This window comes from Sciurus carolinensis, chromosome 15 (assembly GCF_902686445.1).
Source record: "Sciurus carolinensis chromosome 15, mSciCar1.2, whole genome shotgun sequence".
NCBI lineage: Eukaryota > Metazoa > Chordata > Mammalia > Rodentia > Sciuridae > Sciurus > Sciurus carolinensis.
The window spans coordinates 75157389-75179058 of record NC_062227.1 but is presented as its reverse complement, the minus strand read 5'-3'; the positions used below and the strand labels follow the sequence as shown (position 1 = coordinate 75179058).

The window sequence follows — 21670 nt, the reverse complement described above, 5'->3', positions numbered from 1 at the left end:
AAAGGAACACTGTATTAGGAAATAACAATAACAGCAATGTAAACTACTTTAGTCTTGGAATGCATACAGCATTTGCCTAGCAGGCATGAGGCCTGTTTGATCCCCAGCACCTAAACAAATCAAAACCACTTCAGTCTTAAGAAAAGTGTACTTTAGAATTAAATATTCAAGCGTTTAAAAGCAAGTAGTAGAGCACTTGTCTAGTGTGCTCAAGGCCTTGGGAGCAAATCAAAGTGCAATGATTTGGCATCAACTCTTAGCAATCACTTGGCATTCAATGGTATTAGAATGCCTTCAATCCTTAGGCTCAGCCTGTTCCGAGCCACAGACTTCATCTGTAAACTTAAAGCCTGAAGAACAGAATTTTGACAGTGAGAGTGAAGGGCAATCAAATGGACAACCTGGAAAACATGCTATTGTTTAGACGGAATTTAGCCTGTCCTTCAAGGTTTTTAACTGAGAATTCTGAAATTCACAAGACTGCCACAAGGGGGTGCTGCTGGTAAGCCACAGCAGCCTAGGCTGGGCCTCTGATAACTCAAACCATCTTCCAGTGTCTACCTACTGCAGTCAAGGTGAGCTCCTGCAGTCCACAACAGGACTTTATTCCTTAAAAAAGAATATGTCCAGGAACATTTATCCATAAGCACAGCTTCCAACATCAAAACAAGTTATCCAAAGGCAAACAAGGGAATACCAGGTCTCCTTCCCCTATCTTGTCTTTCCATCCCAGATTTATTCAAACAGCAGTCTCTACTTCTTTCCAGAGAGCATTAAACCTGGGTTGCATCTACTCCTCAGTCCCTTTGTGAAGCAACCCATTCAAAAGCCCCTGGAGAGCTGGGTATGGGGGGGTGGGTCTTCTCACAGTCCCACACCCCTCCAGCAGCCCCCAGTTAAAGTCCTGCCTCCTCTTATCACCTTCTCAAGGGCAGGGTGGAAAAACAAAGGCAGACAAACAAAAGCCCTTCCTCCCGCACGTTTAAAATGCAAATTTAGTTTTGAAATTCTGAGTCAGGCTTTGTTGTGCTCGGAATTAAGTCCACTATTTTTAACTTCCCTCAGTCACCAAAGAATCATTGAAACTTGAGGACTAAAAGTTATGAGCAATTTTAAAAGCTTTCTCATGAGTGACAATCAAAAAAAAAAAAAAACACCAGCTTCTCTCTCATAGTGCTGGCTCTTTTGTCTTTTCAATAAAAGCACTTATCCATTGATAAGACCTGCCCTACCTTGAGACTCAATTATTTTCCAATCATTGCTTTCAAAAGGAATTACAGAAGTTGTTTTCTTCAGCCTAACCTACTTTGCCCAAATCAACTGCAGCGTAGCTATTTCGGGTGCTCATTTTCCCTCTACAGTTCTGAACTTTAATAGACAAATAATTAATTAGATAAGAGTAAAATAAAATGGGCAGCAGGGCCTGGCAGGCAGCAGAAGCGACACAATGATCAGCTCCTTCCCAGTTCTCCCCGTGGGAATACCATTAGTTGCTTACACACCACATGGGCTTTGTCCCTAGGCAGCGTCAGCTAACTTGTCTGCAGGCGGAGATGTGGCCTCTGGAAGGTTCTCCCATTGCAGGACGTCTCCCACAGTGAAGCCCAGCATGCCCTCTTGTACAGCCCCTTCCCTGTGCTGTGCTAGTGAGGCACTGGGGGGCTGCAGATAAAGCTCAAGCTTGTCCTTCACGGCGGAAGGACTCTTGTGCCAAGAGTGTGTGGATAAAACAAACGGCGTGGCACAGTGACTGGCAGAGGGCACGGCGCCTCGGGAAGGATGCAGACTTCATAGTTAGCCCTGCTGTGATAGATTGAATAGCATCCCCTGGAAAAGATGTGCCCAAGTCCCGACCCACCCCCAGTGCCTGTGAACGTGGCCCTACTTGAAACAGGGTCTTAGCAGCTGTGAAGAATCTTAGAATGAGATCATCCCGACCCGGAGTGAGTCCTAAAACAAAGGGTTGGAGTCCTTAGAGGGGAAAGGAGCGGGGGACTTGACCCAGCTCCGAAGGCAGGGACGGTCACCCAGGCAGAGGCAGGCTGGAGCGTCGGTGCTCCGAGGAAGGAGCGGTGAGAGACAGAGAACAGATCACCAGATGGTCCCTCCGAGCCCCAGGTGGAACGTGGGATAGGTCCATGAACAGGTGGGCAGAGGGAAAGAACAACGAAGCACCACATCAGGCCTGTCACCAGGAAGAATCCAGGCGCCAAAAAGAAACGGTGGGGAGCTTCTCCGAATGACAAGCACGGGAATGAGACCTGGAATGTCCGGCCTCCCCGGGCCGCGGAGAACCAGTCTCCTGAGGGACTTAGTGCTTAAAACCCTGGGCCCCTAACTAAAGGAGAGAAGTACGAGAAGAGCGGGGCTGGGTACATCCAGACCCCCAGCGGCAGCTACCTGTGGCTCCTCCGGGGCGCTGTGACTTCCAGGCGGGCGCCATCATGATATCTTACAACCAACTGTCACAACCACCCTGGCAACCAGTGTCCAGGCCCTCACAAGGGCAGTTGCTGGGGGCTGTCCAAAGGGTAATAAGCCAACGTAGGGGAGACAGGGAAACCGAGGCAAGAAACAAAGGGCGTGGTCCCTTACGGGCTCCAGCCCTGTGAGCAGCAGAGGGTCAGCTCTTGGAGGCAGTCCCTGCAGCCCCTATGCTGTATGCAGCCCTGTCCCTTCACTATCTCCACTAGACTTTTGCTCTCTACTCTGTTTAGCCTGAAGTCTTTCCCGCAGAGTCACAAGAACCTGCACCCAAGGACCGGGGTGGCTGTCCCGGCTCAACCCCGCGGGCCCCAGCCCTGCAGCAGCCCTGCCCACACCTGATCTTGGACTTTGGCTTCCAACACCAGAGACGATCAGCCTGCTGTTGGAGGCCACCAGGCTGTGACCATGCCCAAGGAGACTAAGGCAGCCGACCAGCATTCAGTTCTTCACCAGCACTGTGGCCCGGCCAGGTCAACTGTCCTCCTCCTGAACCAGAGTTCACTAAGCTCGCCGCACAGAGCAATCGGAACCCGTTCAGTCTGCCATCGCCCACTCTCGCGAGGCGTCTCGCAGCCTGGGTTTGACTGGACACCCCGAGTCCCCACCTCCTGCTGCCGTGAGATGCCGGTGTCACCCAGGGAGCCCTGGTCACAGGCAGAGCCTGGCCAGAGGACGCGAGCTGCAGACGCCAGCCTTTGTCACAGCGATGGCCACAGGACTGGGCAGCAAGCAGTAAGGCTCGGATGGCAGGAGACTCACGGGAGCGTGAACGTGGTGTGGACTTGAAGCAATGGCGGCAGCGGGACGGGTCTGGGGAAGGAGAGCGGCTGGCGAGGCTGTCTGGGAGGCAGGAGCCCGATGCAGGGCGTCTGCAGAAGCCCCGGAACCGCGGGCCGGCCTGGGAAGAAGCCGCCCAGCCGCTGAGGTTACCATCGCTAACAACCCCCCACGAGTCTGGAGGTCGCCTGGAGAAACAGCAGACATACCAACCCGTAGTGAGGGGTGACGCACAGCAGGGGTGCCAATCCAGGGTGAGGGGGGACGCACAGCAGGGGTGCCAATCCCAGGGTGAGGGGTGACTCACAGCAGGGGTGCCAACCCCAGGGTGAGGGGTGACTCACAGCAGGGGTGCCAACCCCAGGGTGAGGGGTGACGCACAGCAGGGGTGCCAATCCAGGAGTGAGGGGTGACTCACAGCAGGGGTGCCAATCCAGGGTGAGGGGTGACGCACAGCAGGGGTGCCAACCCCAGGGTGAGGGGTGACTCACAGCAGGGGTGCCAACCCCAGGGTGAGGGGTGACTCACAGCAGGGGTGCCAACCCCAGGGTGAGGGGTGACTCACAGCAGGGGTGCCAACCCCAGGGTGAGGGGTGACTCACAGCAGGGGTGCTAGGCTGGAGGGCACAGTCACACTCTCAGACCTCAGGCCCCAGACCTGACCCATGCTGCCCTGACAGACAACAGAAAGAAATTTCCAGAACAGGAGTGAAGAAGACAATGACTTAAAAATACCAGAGAAACACTTTATTCCTAGGATCTAAACAGGCATAAAATCACCCTGTAAACGTCACACTTTCAACTCACCCTCAACCTCGGCCTTAGGGTGGACAGCCCGGGTGGGGGCACTTTGGGGGACAGGAGGGGAGGCGGGCAGGGGCCAGGGCCACCTCGGGGAGCTCCTCAGAGGTGTGAAGGCAAGGGCAGAGCCGCAGGTGGGGGGCTTTGGAAAAGCAGATTGACAGGCCGGGGAATTAAGGAGCTGCTGCTGAATAGGGAACCGCTGGCTCCGAGGCCGAGGCCGCGCGAGGTGCTGAAGTCCGGCAGACGGAGACACCATCCCGAGGGCGGCGGTCCCCGGCCCGGCTCTGCAAGGGCAAGGGGCCCTTCCCGGGGCCGCCCGGGGCTGGCTCCGCCCGGGTGCACGGACCGCTGGAGCACCTGTCCAGGACTGAAAACGAAGGTCATGACGGCAGAGGAGTGATTAGAAGGACGACTCCTGATGAAAAAAAGAAACAAAAATCTGATGGACTCTCCTGGCCACAGGAGGTCAGTGTTGCTTCAAAGCAAAAGCACCCGAACCCCCTTTGGGGGCATAATGTTCTGTTATAAATGCTTGTATTTTCCTCTAAAACAAAGGTTTCATTTCTGAAATATCTGATGTTTAGACGCTACTGAGTGACAGACGGTTATGGCAGGTGAAAAAATACCAACTTGGTAAAAAAGTGAACTTGTTAAATGTATGTATTTCATGCAAAAATGAACTTGGATCCTTCTCATTTCAAAAGCACTACTTGTAGCTACGTGAGGGGAAAATTATATACACGTAAATTTTATATACAGAACCATTTTATAAATTTATGTAGTAACGTTTATTAAAATGCAATTGTACATGAAATTATATGTGTGTGTGCATGCACGTAGATGAAAGAGGATGCAGGTGTTCCCTTCATGTCAGAACTCAGTGCCAAGGGAAAATAAAAGCTGTCCTTTATTACTCTGTAACTAGTCAATGTACATGACACCTTTTGGTAAAAATGTAAAAATAAGAAATAAATGCTCTAGTGTAGACAGTGGTGGTAGAGATGAGTGTTGGCAGACTGTTGGTTAAGTCTTCAGTCTCCAATTGGGAGAACTGAGGAGCAGAGAGGAGGTGGGGGGCGGGGGCGGAGTTGGGATCACCTGAATGCACAGTGGCGCTGGGAAGTCCACTGGGTAATTGGGCCGGTCTGGGGATATGTTGGAATCATCCTGAGGTCTGAGTTCCAGTCTTATTTGAAACATTCTGAGGTTTACTCATCCATTGCTCCGGACAAAGCAATGGGAAAAGACAGAAGAGGCCAGGCCCCTTTCAGCTGTGTTAAATGAGTGGACAAATTCCTAAACATGCCAGTGCTCGCTGTGATAAAGTTCTGAAAGAGAAGGTCGGGTGACCAGAGGAGGCTTCTCCAAAGTCGCAGCATTTAAGCTGGGGCCTTAGGACCCTTCCAGCCAAGAGCTGTGGGTCGGTAGTTCAGGTCCTGGAACCAAGAGCTGCCGGGGGGCTGCACGCAGTGAAGGAGAGGGATGGAGAACTCTGGGTCTCAAGAAGTGTGGACGCCATGATTTTATTCTTCTTTATGGCACTTGCAGGTAAATGGATGGAGTTGGAGAATATCATGCTACGTGAAATAAGCCAAGCCCCCAAAACCCAAGGCCAAATGATTTCTCTGATAAGTGGATGGTGATATATAATGGGGGAGATGTGGGGGGAGGGACAAGTAAGGGAAGAATGGAGGAAGGATGGATTGTGTAGAGGGAAATGCGGGGTGGGAGGGGGTGGGGGGAAGGAAAGACAATGGAATGAGACAAACATCATTATCCTATGTGCATGTATGATGACACAAACAGTGACTCTACTTCATGTACAACCAGAGAAATGAAAAGTTGTACCCCCTTCGTGTACAATGAATCAAAAAAATAATAATAATAAGTGCAAAAAAAAAAAAAAAAAAGAAGCAGCAGCAGTGTGGACGCTATTCCAAGTGTGTTGAAAACCCTCCAGGTGAGGCTGTGATGGGGATCCAGTCTGCATTAAATAGTAACAAACACCTGTCCTGGCTGATGGGTAGCTGGATGGACTGGAGATAGTGCAGGAGCGGAAGAAGGGAAGCCCAGCGTGTCTGGGCGTTAAGGCTGCTGTCTATAAAGGCCCTGAGGTAGACAGAACCTGCCGGCCTGGTGGCTGGGTCAGATGGAGTCTGCATCTCTCTTTACTGGGTGTGCGTGTTTCTGCTTCCACTGATAAAAGCGAATTTCCATGAGGAAATACTAGCCTTTCCTCTTAAAAGTAGAATTAGTTTATGATTACTGTTCAAAAACAAAAAGGATCAAATAATTCATCATGGATTCATCATCAATTGAATGCTAGGACTTTTTAATGATGATTGGGAAAAAAGTAAAACTATTCAGCTGAAAGCTTTTGAAATTAAATTTTACAAAGAAAAGATTAAAAGCCGATTATTCCCTTGACATTCTGACTTTTATATCCATTGCTCAAAGTCTCTGTTGATTTTTTTTTCCTCTTGGAATAATTCATAGGAAATGAATATATTGAATCCAAAAATATTCACCCCAAATCTATAAATTAGAGTCGAATTTAATTTCCAATCTAGAGGGACATTTTTAACAACAGGTGAGCCTTGTGATAAGCATATCTACTCAGCCAGGCAATGATCAGGAGAAATGATGTTCTGTGGATACTCCTAAATCTCATTTATTGCACAGGAACCAAAGGGTAAAACTACTGTCCAAAACTAGTTCTGGACTTTCTAATAAAAATGGAGGTAACCTGGGCAAACTGGTTTCTATCTGGCAGAACCAGATTATCAACTTTTATGAGTAAAATTTTAAACAAATACATTTCAAAAGGTTTTCCTGGTAGGTGGTTTGGAAATATTTTTAGATTATTGAACTTAATGATAAAAAGGCAGTTAACTATGATTACTCTTCCTGTAAAAGAGTTTACCAGAAAGACAGCTAGGTGGGTGCTGGGCAATCTGCACCGTCAGGGGCCTGTGCAGAGTCACCCTGCCCGGGGCGTTGCCTAGATCTGTTCTGTAAACCCTCTGTGCCTGCCGTCTGCAGGTGCCTTGTCCACCGCTGTCTCTTCTAAGCAGTGACTCAAGATTTCTTCACTCTTTTTAAAATTATTATCACTATTCCTTTTTTATTGGTGCATTATAATTATAAATAACAGTGATTGCTTTGTCACCTATTGGTATCTGCACACAACAGTACAAACTGGTCAGTTTCATTCCTCAGTACCTCGCCAATTTCCTCACTCTTCTCTTGATTACTGTAGGAGAAAATCAGGAGAAAGGCTATAAAGTGCTTTGGAAAAACACAGAAAATGCAATACAAATGCAAGATGATGTTATAATTATGATCTTCATGATTCATCTTTTACATTTTATTATGACTGTATTGTTATCATCTAGTGTTATTATATAATTATATTATTTATATAGCAGTATTATGTTGTTTATGGTAATAAACAAATTGTCCTCAACCAAGAAATGATTATTAAAATCTCTTTAAAAGATTTTCTGTTGTTTAAATTACAGCTCTTTTGGCTTCAGCCCCAAATCCTCAAATCTGACTTTCTAAGGCGGGGATCAGCGTGAATTTATTCTCACAGCTCTAACTGACTGTAATGGGCACCCATTTCAGAGCCACTGCGTCACTGTGGTGCCTGTTAGGGAAAGTGCCAAAGTAGTGTACAAAGAATAGAGCTTAATTTGAATTTGTAAACTGAGATTCTAAACAATGCCAATTCTTACAAATTAGCCAGCTAAGAAATACAAATAATCTGCCCATTAATCCATACCTCTCTTAGATTAAAAAAAAAGTCTTGCCACATGGACTCTAATCTCTGCCTCTCCCACCTTGCATTATTACTACAGCGTCTCTATTTACCCTTGAAGCTAGAAATCGGCAGACGGTTTCTCACAGGTAGTCAAGAACGTATGTATTTCCCCAAGCTACCAGTGTGATGCTCCCTTATTTCTGGCTCCTTGCTGAACCATCATCTGTCATCTGTGCCAACCCTTCAAGTCCCAATGCCAGAGCTGCCGGCGCTGAGCTCTTGCCCTGAGCGGGGGTCCCTGGATCGCTGGTGCTGACCTCGCTGGGCTCTTGGGCTGCTGGCCTCCTATGCACATCTCGCTGGGATATAATGAGTAATCCAGTGATGTGGACACACACACACACACACACACACACACACACACACTCACCTCTAGGTCGCACTACTTCTGGGTTGTTCCCCAAAAGTGCTCTCTCATGCGCCCAGTGCCTCTCCCAGGCCTTTTCTGCTCTCAGTCGCCAGTCGTGAGAGCTCAGGTGGGATGTGCAAGTGTAAAGGGAGAAGAGCCGAGATGAAGGCAGTGAGGGCTGAGACAGAGGGCTGAGGGACGGGCCGGCTCCGTTCAAATCCCTCTGCAAATCTGGGGGTTTCCCTCCCACCACGATCAGCTCGGCCTCCTTCACCTTGCCAGAGATTACTCCTAGAAGCAGCTGACACGGTCAGGACCAAGGGCTTCTCATTTAACCACATCTTAGGTTCAGAAGGAACACCAACCTCGTTCCCAGAATCCTCCATTCCCTAGGGGAGGAAAGTCTGACAGAAGAGTTGTTGCGTAAGAAAAATTATTTTTTAAAAAAGGATCCATTTTATTTACAATTAAACATAGTTTTCGTCCTCCATATGTGCAAGACTTCCCAATATGTATCTTTTATTCTTGATTAAAAAAATGTGATACCTCTATAGTGTTACTCTTTCCCTTCCCTCCTTCAGCCATGGACAATTTAATTATAGACTCAAAAAATTCTGACCACTCTGGGGTCCATTTAGAAAGCTTGTCAATAAAGCTGACTTCACCAAAGCTGATCTTTCCCCAGGTGACGTGGCTGCCAGCTCTGCCATGTCCCTCAAGCCAGACCTGTCCCTCAAGCCAAGTGCCTGTGCTCATCCCCGATTTGTGTAGAAGCAGAGTCTGGGATAACATCCTACGAATGCGGAGTGGGGGCTTCTCACTGCAGAAACACATCAGAAATGCCTCTGATGTTTCAACAGTTCTGAATCAGGCTTGTCCCGTTACCTAACTCAAATCATTTACCAACCATGAAATTTATGCGTGCTTGTGTTTTAATTTAGAGAAACCAGAAAGAGAACTCTATTTTGGACTGGTAGCTCAAGTCATCTAGCTGAGAATCAAAAATGATATCACACAAGATCTTGAAAATTCCTTATTTCAAGATCCTTTCAGACTTAGAAAATTTCCAAAAATAATACAAAGAACACCCGTATAGGCTTCAGAAAGATGCCCAGACATTGATGTTCATCATGTTTGCTCTAAGATTCTGTCTCAATATGTATGTTTTTCTGAACGGTTGAGACTTGTTACAGATGGAAAGCCTCCCTACTCCACATATTTCAGTCCTACCGACTTCAGTATAATTACCAAAATCAACGAGGAGTGCTGACATACGACTAGTGTCTATCCTGCAGATCTTATGCCAGTTTTGCAATTGTCCGACTAATGTTCCACGTAGCAGAAGAAAAGGAAATGGGATCTTAAGGCTCCTGGGTGATGCCACCATGGCTCTGAGATTCTTCCCAGGAAACACCAGGGAGCACAACACTCCCTAGGACACAGTCCTGGTCAAAAATACCCCTCAGTGTTTGGGCCTCCTGCTAGTAGCTTCTAAACTGAAGAGTGAGAAATGAGATTCGGAACATTAGTGATGTGCCTTTTATTTCCTCTGTTTCTCTTATGACCTACTTAATTTAGCTCATTTAGTTTAAAAATTGTCCACTGATTCTCTGACCCACCACAGAACTCTCTTCAGAAGTAGGGGATACAGTTACATGAGATGTAGTCCCAACACCTGAGTAGAAATGCTATTAGGCAATCAGTAACCTAAATAGCAATAAAATCCAGGTGACAAGAAGGAGGTACGAAGAAAGGGTGTGTGATTGGTGCCCACCAATTGATAGATACCGTATCAAATGATCTGCACACACAGCTCACTTGCGTGTTACCCACATATGTGACATTGATATTATTTTCTGTTTCATAGATGAGGAAATTGAGCTCGTCAAAGCCAAGAAACCTATTCAGCATCAGGGAGAGAGGGCGTGGTCCACAGTCTGCCTGCGATGCCCAGGCATGGCTCCACGGAAACAAGAGGCAGAAGTGGTGATTGGTAATGCGGAGCAGCAGGGAGAGATGGAGGCAGGGAGGAGAGCGGGGCTCCAGGAAGCTTCCCAGGCCTTTGAGGTTTGTTGGGCACGGTCTGAAGAATGGGTATGGTTTTGAGAGTAAGGATGAAGGCAACAGTGCAGACAGAGCGCCGGTGGCTTCAACCCGCAGAGGGAAGCAACTGAGGCTCTGACACAGCAGAACAGCTCCACTCCGTCCCCAGCGGCCCCGCGGGATCACTGGAAAACTCAGAGTCCTCCCACCCACCGCAGGAAGCGGCCTCTCCCTGGATCCGGGGCCCCGGAGCTTCCTCTCACCAAGAAGCTTCACCCATTTAAGATAAAGTGATAGGCAGTGCTGTACTGGGGACGCTTTCTAAAATTAAATAAGTCTTTGTGGTCCATCTTCAAAGTGCAGGCAAAAGCAGTCAGAACTTCCCAGCCTCCCCCGGAAAGCAGCCACTGCATTAGGCAGGAAGCGACCTGGTTGCATCCGCATCAGCGTTTCCAACGTGAGAGGTGACATTGGCCTGCTTTTGCACATACTAAAGGAATGATGTGTAACAGATCCAGCAGGACAATGCATCCTGGAAAAAAATCTTCTTGGTATGCTACCACTAACGTCTCCTAAGGAATTACAACCAGGATTCAATTTTGTTGGACTTAAATGACTATAATAACCTGATTGAATGATTTTTATTGTGAACATTCAAATGATATTAACGACCCAGCGTGGCACTTTTTGAAAGATGCTCGTTTTGAAGTTGGAAATTTACAAGAACTCGGGTTTGGAAAATCATATCTAAGACCCAAGTTCAAGTGCAGAACATAAAGGAAAAGCTCTGGGCAGCACTGACTGGCCTGCCGCAGGCCGAACCGTTTCCCTGCGTCCCCTCCGACCACTGCCGGGAGGGAAGCCAGGATCCCCCACGTGTTCCCAAGCTCCTCGGCGAGACTTGGGCACTCTGGGGTCCCCTCCCACGCCACATGCTGGCTCATCTTCCTCCCTCAGGTTTGTGAGCACTGTCGACCTTTTTCCTAGGTAAAACCCCCTCCCATTGGATAAAATCATGAGTAAATTAATGAATGAGTAGTGAGTATGGAATCAGGCATTGTCCTGCGTGGTCATCGGAGACCACCAGCTCGGGGGAGCCAAGAGGCCTGTGTCGAGAAGCCCATTGTGCAGTGTGGTTCCTGCTTTCCTCCTCAAGGTCTCTCCTCACACACCTAAACACCAAGTGCCGGACAGGCAGAGCACAGGGTCCCCCATTCACTCCTCCTTGGTACAGGCATGAACTCATTCCCACCAAGTCGGGGACAAGCATGCCGCATCACGGGCATCTAGCAGACTTCTCTCCCACCTTGTGTCGGGGGCCTACTCAATGCGATTAAGGCAAGAAAAGAAATAAGTGGTATTAAAAAGTATAAAATCAAGGATAACATTTCTACTAAATTCCTAATTTGTAGAAAGTGTGTGTGTGTGTGTATGTGTGTGTAGTCCTGTTCTGCTGCTATAACAAAATAACACAGACTGGGTGATTTATAAAGAACAAAAGTTTATTCCTCCCAGGTCTGAAGGCTACAGACCCAGATCAAGGGACTCACATTTGGCAAAGGCCTTGCTGCGCCATCACATGGAGGGAGAGCAAAAGGGGACAAAATCTGTGTCCTCGCGTGACACAGAACAATCCACCTGCAGGCCTTTCTGCTGCAGCAGTATTCATGGGGCAGAGCCCTCCTGGCCTCAGCACCTCCCGTCAGGCCCCACCTCCCAACACTGCTGCGTGGGGGATTGGTTCCAACACATGAGTTTCCAGGGGACACATTCGGATCAGTGTGTTACATTAAAATAGCAAGAAAAATGATTTTCAAAGCTTACCAGTGGGGCTGGGGAGATAGCTCAGTTGGTAGAGTTCTTGCCTTGCATGCACAAGGCCCTGGGTTCAATCCCCAGCACCACAAAAAAAAAAAAAAGCTTACCAGTGGTTTCAGAGTAAGTAAATAATAATGGAGGATGAAATTTAATACAAAAAAGGGTGGGGAGTAATAACAAACTACAACGTGCAAAAGGAATAAACATTTTTAAAAATGAACAAGAACTTTATGGAAAAAACCACAAATATCAATGAAGATACAAAATGTTTTTGAGTAGTAGAGACATAGTCCATGTTCTTAGATGTGAAGACTCAAGTAAGGATTTTTCTAAGCAATCAAAAAAAACCCAATTTTTAAAAAAATAATCAGTTTTTCTAATCAGACACCTATATTCTAAAATTCACACTGAGCAGCAAAGACCTGACAACAGCTAAGAAATTTCTGAAGACCTAAAGTTGGGGGTGAGGTAAGAGCTTGCCTATCGGATAGTGAGAATTTTTACAGACCATATGGGGTTGTGCATGGAAATCACCCCTTACCTCCTTTGCAGAAACAGCTCAGCCTATTAAAATGTAGGCATGGAAATCAAATCCATTACATATTTAAAAGAGATATTAAGAGCAAGATTTTTTGACATTAGGTTAGGAAAGATTTAAACAACATTTATGTTAAAAAAGGGTAAAGAAAAAGACAGGACTATACGATTACCTCTAAAAAAAAACTCTTCTATTAAACAAAAAACACCATACACAAAATGAAAAGACAAGTTCAAACTAAGAAACGATATGTAAGAACTTAATACAAAGAAAAGTAAGCATCCAGACTCCACAACGGGTGGTAAATAAATAAGGAAAAGCCAAACTACCCAAGAGAAAGAGTATAAACACACAACTCACAGGAACACAAAGGGTCAATACACACTTGGTAAAACGCTCAATCACTTCAGTAATCTGAAAAGCAATTAAAACAAGTAATACAATTATTCCATCAGATAACCAAAAATGTAAACTCCAATCGTGACAAGAGTTGAGGAAGTCCTGCACACTGAACTGCAAACTGGCTGGAGGAAAGGTAAATGGTGAGGACCATTCCAGATAACGATGAGTGAGAGCCAATAAAGTTAAAGGTGTAGCTACCCCGCCTCAGAAATGCACCTGCCACGTATACATCATGGAGAAAATCCTGCACAAGTGAAGCAGGAGGTGCACTCCGGAATGCTCGCAGATGGCCGTTTATACGGACAACACATCAGAAACACCCAACAGTCCATCTGCTTGTCAAACGGAGAAGTGCGTTTTTAAGTTAACACCTGGCTATTACTAGGTTTAAGGGGTGTCTATAGGGACATTTAAAAAATCAAGTCATTTTACTCTCAAAACAACTCTATGAAGTAAGCAGAATATTTTGAGTTTAATAATTCCAATGTTTTCCCAACTTTATAGATAGGATTATTGAGGCAAAGAAAGAAGACCAAGATCACTCAACTGAAGTGATCTTGTAGCAATGAAGTCCTACAAGACAACATCACAGAGCAAAGAAAAGAATGAAATGAAACTATGTAGCGCCGTGGAGGAGCATCAAACCAAGAGGAGAAGGGGCTCGCAGAGTGTTTGGTACAGCAAGACACCATTGCATGAGTTTGAAAGATGCAAAGCAAGACCGTACCCATTTCCCAGTGCAGAGACATGTTTAAGCAGCTCTAATATGGCGGCTGGCATTGGACCAAGAGGTGGCACATAATTAGTGTTAACACGGAGTGATCTCTCATGACCTTTTGCCTGATTGGTTAATGTCTCTTCCACGCTGGCGGTCTACACGTGTTCATCATTCTTTCTCGATTGGTACCCTGGCACGTGCTCCCATCGTACTACTTAATCCTAAACTGATTGTCTGCCTTAGTGTATATAAGACATTCTCTTCACCTGGGAGGAGATCGCAGAATGTGGGACTAAGAACACATCTCTAGATTGCAGAATGAAGGACGCAGTATGCGGGATGCACCACTAAGAAGCACCTCTGATAGAAAGCACCTCTGATAGCACGCACCTCTAGGACACGCCTCTAGCACGCACCTCTAGGACACAGGATGCAGGATGCACCTCTAAGAGGAAGTAGCACAACTCTAAGAAATAGCTCCTCTGACAGCGTAGCCTCTCTGATAAGCGAGGCCTCTCTGAAAGCATAGTACCTCTAAAAGCAAGCAAGCCTCTCTTCCTCTATAAACTAGCGAATAAGCAAGCAAGCAAGAAAGCAGCCCAGAAAAAGAGAATAGAAGTAGTTCATTCCCAGTCCGCCTCCGATTCCTTCCCGCGGGATTGTTGCTGTGGGCGGCAACATCCCAGGACACTGTAACCAACTGGCACAAGGCAGGTGGCTTACAGCGGCAGAAGTTTGTGCTCTCCCAGTTTCAGAGGCCAGAAATCAGAAGCAAGGTGTGTTCAGGGCTGTGCATGGTCCCACGGGTCCTTCTGGCCTTGTTCATCCCCTGGGGGCTCCTGGCGGCTCCTTGGCATAGCTAGAGGCCAACTGGCTCCACCCTCTGCTCTGCCTTAACAGGGCTGCCCTCTCTCTAAGGACACTTAGCAACTAAGGGCCCACTAGATAGTCCAGGATGACACCTTCTCCACAGTGGCAAAGACCTTTTCCCAAATAAAGCCACACTCCCGGACTCCTGCAGTTGAGATGTGGACATATTTGAGAGGAATACCATTGAACACTGCAAATATTACCAATAATTTACAGGTACGTCTCTAAGTGATTTTCAGGGGGAGGAGGGTTCTGTTACTAAGGATCAACCAGGACCCCCGAGGTATAACCCCAACACCAATAAAATACTTTTTACAAACCTCCTGGGAATGATGAGCACCAAGCTCTCCCCTGGGGAAGAAGCGATGGAGGAAGGAGCAGGGAGGAAGCGGCCAGGGGCCCAGTGTCTCCCTTAGATGCCTCCTTTTCAACCACCCAGGCAAATGTGTAAAATGCTGGGCTCCACAGGGCTGAGGGGCGGGCACAGCTGCCGCTCATCGTTTTCTCTGTCATTTCCCGTAAGTAGGAAATGTCATGATGTCATGAACAGTACAAAGACGCTCTCTCCCAGACTCCATCGCGGTATTTGGAGTTGCTTTGGACCAGTCCTCGCCCGTCCTGCCTACAGCAGGTCCTAAACATCCATCCACCGCCCTCTGCCCCTCGCCCTCCTCAGAGCCCGCCCCTGTCTCCCAGCTGGCCCGGAGATGGACGGCCTCTCCTCCCTCAGAGGCTTGCATTTTTGCCAAGAAGGAGGCCACTGCTCCAAACAACATGGTCCTCGAGTATCAAGGCTGACAATCAGCAGTGGGGAAGCAACTCCCAGCAAATAAGCAACGGGCTTTCTTGTGATGGTGGTTGGGCTTCTCGCAGACCAATCTTCCTCAAGTCTTAAATAGTGTTTTATCTTTAATGAGTTCCCCTGCCTCCTTGGAGAACAGGCCCACCTCTCCCAAAGAAGGTGTGCATTCCCTCTTGGTGGGCTGAGACACCTCCCTCTCGGGGGACCCGACAATCACAGAATCTTCACACGCTCGCCCCTAAAGCACTAATGTCTCCCACCTCTCTTGTAGAGAGTCACCCAGCCAGTAATTATAGGGACCATGGCTATTCCTGGTCTCTGCCACTCTAAAGTGGAGTCACTGTTCCTTTTATACCCAGCCAAATAGAATCACAATAAATTACAATAACTCACTGAAATGTAATTACATGTTTCAAAAAAATATGAATAGCTGAAGTAAAGGCGTGGCATTTTCTTTTGGTCTATTTCAATCTCTGTTTCTGCTTCGCACTGATCCATCCCCTGCCCCCCCCCACTCCTTCTCCCACCCTGCCCCTTGGAGTAATATACTGTTCTACTACACTAAACTGAGCGGGAGACCAAGGAGTTATTATACAATCATCCACGTGGTTCAATTATAAAAGTAATGCAATTATCTTGTAAAAACCTAAAATAGTCTCTAAGAATGATTAACATTGTAGGCTTTAGAATCCATAGGTTTTACTTTGATGCTGGGTCCTTCCAGCGACTAACTGTGTGACAGTGAACAAGTCTACTCTCCTAAGATTTGATACAGGCATCGGAAACAAATAAGTAGGCCCTCTATGTCTTACCGTCCTAGTCAGCTCCAGCTGCTGTAACAAACTGCTGTGGACTGGCTCACACCACAGACTGCTCAGCCCTGTAGGCTTCAAGGCCAAGATCAGGTGCCAGCAGGGTTGGCTTTGTTCTAGGACCACTCCTCTTGGGCTGCACATGACTCTCCTCCACTGAGTGCTCACTGGTCTCTTCTTGGTGCCCACTTGGGGGAAGGGTGCAGTGGGAGCCTCTCTGGTGTCTCTTCTGATAAAGACACGAGTCCCAACCCAACAGGGCCCTACCACGTCCTCATTTAACCTTAGCTAATTCCTGATAGAACCCATCTACAAAAGTCACATGGGGAGTCAGACTTCAGTCTGTGAATTTGGAGGGACACGATGCAGACCATAACACTGAGGTCATGTTAATATTAATTTGAAGAAGCCATATTACTTTTTAATGCACATTTACTGTTTATACTGTCCTTCCGGAAAAAACCATAATCCCTGTTCTGTGTCTTGTGTTGCATGAAAATTATATCAACAGGTGTAACCAAAACAAAAAGAATCTTCTCATGTTCTCTTTTTCATGGAGTTGAAATCAGAAGGGCGTGAACTGTTCCATCTGCCTTTCAACAGAACAAAGCACGGCCGTCAGAACCACTGCCACGCAGCCAGGCGGTGTTTCAACAAGTGGAGGCTGCATTCGGCTCAGAGAAGAGTACAATCAACACTTAAATAATGAGCGGGAAAGTTGCCAGAATGTGGGACTACGCTTGGAATAGTCAAACGCATGTCCCTTCGATGTGCTGGCAGTCTGTTAAGGGCTTACCTGAGAAGAGCCTCCACTGAAAGATCTTTGTTTGGGCTTCTGCATGACCATCAGCAACCAGTTGCCTATAATTTTGGAAAAAGGTTATACCACAGGAAAAACACCCTCAAAGCAACACCTCCCACTTTACATGAATGACAAATGAAAATTTCTCTGTATAAGATTCATTTTGTAAATTTACCCTAGAGCTTGAAGCCACATGAACTGAGTACTCACTACATTTCAAGTGACATTTATTATTACAAATAATCATGGTAATAGCACCACAATGAATAGAGCACCTTGCATAACATTTCAGTCTGTGTGTGCGTGTGTGTGACCTTTTCCTAGTTCAACTTTCAGTGTACAACATCCAATACTGAACGTTTTTCACCTATCAAGGGTGTATTGGTTTCCTATGGCTACTGTAATAAATCACCACAAATGTGCAGGCTAAAAACAACAAAATTGTGTTGTCTGAACAATTCTGAAGACCAGAAGTATGAAGGGCTCTCACTGGGCTAAACGCAGGGTGGCGGCAGGGCTGGGCTCCTTTCTGGAGGTTCCAGGTGAAACATCCGCTTTCCAGCCCTTTCCAGCTCCTAGAGGATGCCCACACCCCTGGGCTTGCAGGCCCTTCCTCTTGCAAAGCCAGCAATGTCCAGCTCCTCCCACATGGTGTCACTCCAGCACAGATCTCCCGTCCCCTCTTCCACTTGGGAAGGCGGCACGGTTATGTCGTGCCCACCTACTAAGCCAGGACGACCTCCCCTCTCCTGACCAGCCCACCAGCAACCTCACCTCCATTTACAACCTCATCCCCTCGGCCAGGCGACAGAAGACGGCTGCAGGATCCAGGAAGAGACACGGGCAGCTTTGAAGTGCCATCATCCGACCCACCACCAAAACGTTCTGAGCTTCTTTCAGTCCTTCCATGGTCTTCTATCTGAACCACTCTTTTTAATAGCTGTAGTGCATTCTCCTGTTTAGATACATTAAAATTCGTTGTGCCATTTTCCCACTATGAAGGTGTTTAAGCTGCTTTCATTCACAATTCCTGGGAAATAAAAATAATGAGTATATTATTGTATCTAATTTTTTAAATATTTTTAGTTGTAGATGGGCACAACACCTTTATTTTATTTATTTATCTTTATGTGGTGCTGAGGATCCAACCCAGTGCCTCACACATGGTAGGCAAGTGCTCTACCACTGAGCCCCAGCCCCAGCCCCAGTTATAGTGTCTCTTTTTTTTTTTATTTTTTTTTTTTACGTTTACATAGGGTAATGATGTTTATTTTATTTTTCCCCTCCCCCACCCCTCCCACCCCTCTTTTCCCTCTACACAGTCCTTCTTTCCTTCATTCTTACCGCTCTCCTTAGCCTAACTCTAAACCTAACACTAAACCTAATGCTAGCCCCTCCCACCCCCCATTATATGTCCTCATCCACTTATCAGCGAGATCATTCGTCCTTTAGTTTTTTGAGATTGGCTTATCTCACTTAGCATGATATTCTCCAATTTCGACCATTTGCCTACAAATGCCATAATTTTATCATTCTTCATTGCGGAGTAATATTCCATTGTATAAATATGCCACAGTTTCTTTATCCATTCATCAACTGAAGGGCATCTAGGTTGGTTCCACAATCTGGCTATGGTGAATTGAGCAGCAATGAACATTGATGTGGCTGTATCTCTGTAGTATGCTGATTTTAAGTCCTTTGGGTATAGGCCAAGGAGTGGGATAGCTGGGTCAAATGGTGTTTCCATTCCAAGCTTTCTGAGGAATCTCCATACTGCTTTCCAGAGTGGCTGCACTAATTTGCAACCCCACCAGCAATGTATGAGTGTTCCTTTTTCACCACATCCTCGCCAACACCTATTGTTGCTTGTATTCTTGATAATCGCCATTCTAATTGGGGTGAGATGAAATCTTAGGGTAGTTTTGATTTGCATTTCCCTTATTACTAGGGATGTTGAACATTTTTTCATATATCTGTTGATTACTTGTACATCTTCTTCTGTGAAGTGTCTGTTCATTTCCTTAGCCCATTTGTTGATTGGATTATTTGTATTCTTCGTGTAGAGTTTTTTGAGTTCTTTATAGATTCTGGAAATTAGCGCTCTATCTGAGGTATGGTTGGCAAAGATATTCTCCCACTCTGTAGGCTCTCTCTTCACATTTCTGATAGTTTCCTTTGCTGAGAGAAAGCTTTTAAGTTTGAATCTATCCCAGTTGTTGATTCTTGCTTTTATTTCTTGTGCTATGGGAGTCCTGTTAAGGAAGTCTGATCCTAAGCCAATAAGTTGAAGATTTGGACCTACTTTTTCTTCTATAAGATGCAGGATCTCTGGTTTGATTCCGAGGTCCGTGATCCATTTTGAGTTGAGTTTTGTGTAGGGTGAGAGATAGGGGTTTAATTTCATTCTATTGCATATGGTTTTCCAGTTTTCCCAGCACCATTTGTTGAAGAGGCTATCTTTTCTCCATTGCATATTGTTGGAACCTTTGTCTAGTATGAGAAAATTTTATTTATTTGGGTTTGTGTCCATGTCCTCTATTCTGTACCATTGATCTACCTGTCTATTTTGGTACCAATACCATGCTGTTTTTGTTACTATTGCTTTGTAGTAGAGTTGAAGATCTGGTATTGCAATACCCCCTGCTTCGCTCTTGCTACTGAGGATTGCTTTAGCTATTCTAGGTTTTTTATTCTTCCAGATGAATTTCATAATTGCTTGCTCTATTTCTGCAAGGTACATCATTGGGATTTTAATTGAAATTGCATTGAATCTGTATAGCACTTTAGGTAGTATAGCCATTTTGACGATATTAATTCTGCCTATCCAGGAACATGGGAGATCTTTCCATCTTCTAAGGCTTTCTTTAATTTCTTTCTTTAGTGTTCTGTAGTTCTCATTGTAGAGGTCTTTCACCTCTTTTGTGAGATTGATTCCCAAGTATTTTATTTTTTTCGATGCTATTGTGAATGGGGTAGTTTTCCTAATTTCTCTTTCTGAAGATTCATCACTTATGTATAAAAATGCATTGGATTTATGAGCATTGATCTTGTAACCTGCTACTTTACTGAATTCACTTATGAGTTCTAAAAGTTTTCTGGTGGAATTTCCAGGTTCCTCTAAATATATAATCATGTCATCAGCGAACAGGGATAGTTTGAGTTCTTCTTTTCCTATTCGTATCCCTTTAATTTCTTTGGTTTGTCTGATTGCTCTGGCTAGAGTCTCAAGGACGATGTTGAATAGAAGTGGTGAAAGAGGGCATCCCTGCCTTGTTCCCGTTTTTAGGGGGAACGCTTTCAGTTTTTCACCATTTAGAATGATATTAGCCATGGGCTTAGCGTAGATTGCCTTTATAATGTTTAGGAATGTTCCCACTACCCCAATTTTTTCTAGTGTTTTGAGCATGAAGGGATGCTGTATTTTATCAAATGCTTTTTCTGCATCTATTGAAATAATCATGTGATTCTTAACTTTAAGTCTGTTGATATGGCGAATGACATTTATTGATTTCTGAATGTTGAACCAACCTTGCATCCCTGGGATAAAACCCACTTGATCGTTGTGCACTATCTTTTTAATATATATTTGTATGCGATTTGCTAAAATTTTGTTGAGAATTTTTGCATCGATGTTCATTAAGGATATTGGTCTGAAATTTTCTTTCCTCGATGTGTCTCTGTCTGGTTTAGGTATCAGGGTGATATTGGCTTCATAGAATGAGTTTGGGAGGGTTCCCTCCTCTTCTATTTCATGGAATAGTTTGAGGAGTATTGGAATGAGCTCTTATTTAAAGGTTTGTAGAACTCGGCTGAGAACCCATCTGGTCCTGGACTTTTCTTTGTTGGTAGGCTTTTGATGACCTCTTCTATTTCATTGCTTGAAATTGGTTTATTTAAGTTGTGTATGTCCTCCTCGTTCAGTTTAGGTAGTTCATATGTCTCTAGAAATTTGTTGATGTCTTCGAGGTTTTCTGTTTTGTTGGAGTATAGATTTTCGAAATAGCTTCTAATTATGTTTTGTATTTCACTCGTGTCTGTTGTGATGTTTCCTTGTTTATTCCGAATTTTAGTAATTTGAGTTTTCTCCCTCTTTCTCTTTGTTAGTGTGGCTAAGGGTTTATCAATTTTATTTATTTTTTCAAAGAACCAACTATTTATTTTGTTAATTTTCCCGATTGTTTCTTTTGTTTCGATTTCGTTGATTTCGGCTCTGATTTTAACTATTTCCTGTCTTCTACTACTTTTGGTATTGGTCTGCTCTTCTTTTTCTAGTGCTTTGAGCTGTGGTGTTAAGTCGTTTATTTGTTGATTTCTACTTCTTTTTTTGAATGCACCCCATGAAATAAATCTTCCTCTAAGTACTGCTTTCATAGTGTCCCAGAGATTTTGATATGATGTGTCTTTGTTCTCGTTTACTTCTAAGAATTTTTTTATTTCCCTCCTGATGTCTTCTGTTATCCATTCATCATATAATAGTGTATTATTTAGTCGCCAAGTATTGGAGAAGTTTCTGTTTTTTATTCTGTCATTTATTTCTAATTTCAATCCATTATGATCTGATAGAGTACAAGGTAGTATCTCTATCTTCTTGTATTTGCTAACAGTAACTTTGTGGCATAAAATAT

At 45.4% G+C, this 21670-nt stretch overlaps 1 long non-coding RNA gene across 5 annotated transcripts in view; it reads right to left on the bottom strand.

Annotated features, from left to right (window-relative positions):
* Positions 1-21670, bottom strand: part of LOC124965218 (uncharacterized) — an 84654-nt gene that overhangs the window by 26200 nt on the left and 36784 nt on the right. For 2 of the 5 annotated variants that reach the window (XR_007105122.1, XR_007105125.1), the window contains exons 5-6: positions 17820-18075; positions 16056-17104 (exon numbers count right to left, since the gene is read on the bottom strand). This is a non-coding gene — a long non-coding RNA (uncharacterized LOC124965218). Of the gene's footprint in view, positions 1-8339; positions 8645-16055; positions 17105-17819; positions 18076-21670 lie in introns of those variants that run through there. The other 3 variants (XR_007105123.1, XR_007105124.1, XR_007105126.1) reach the window with 3 other exon arrangements.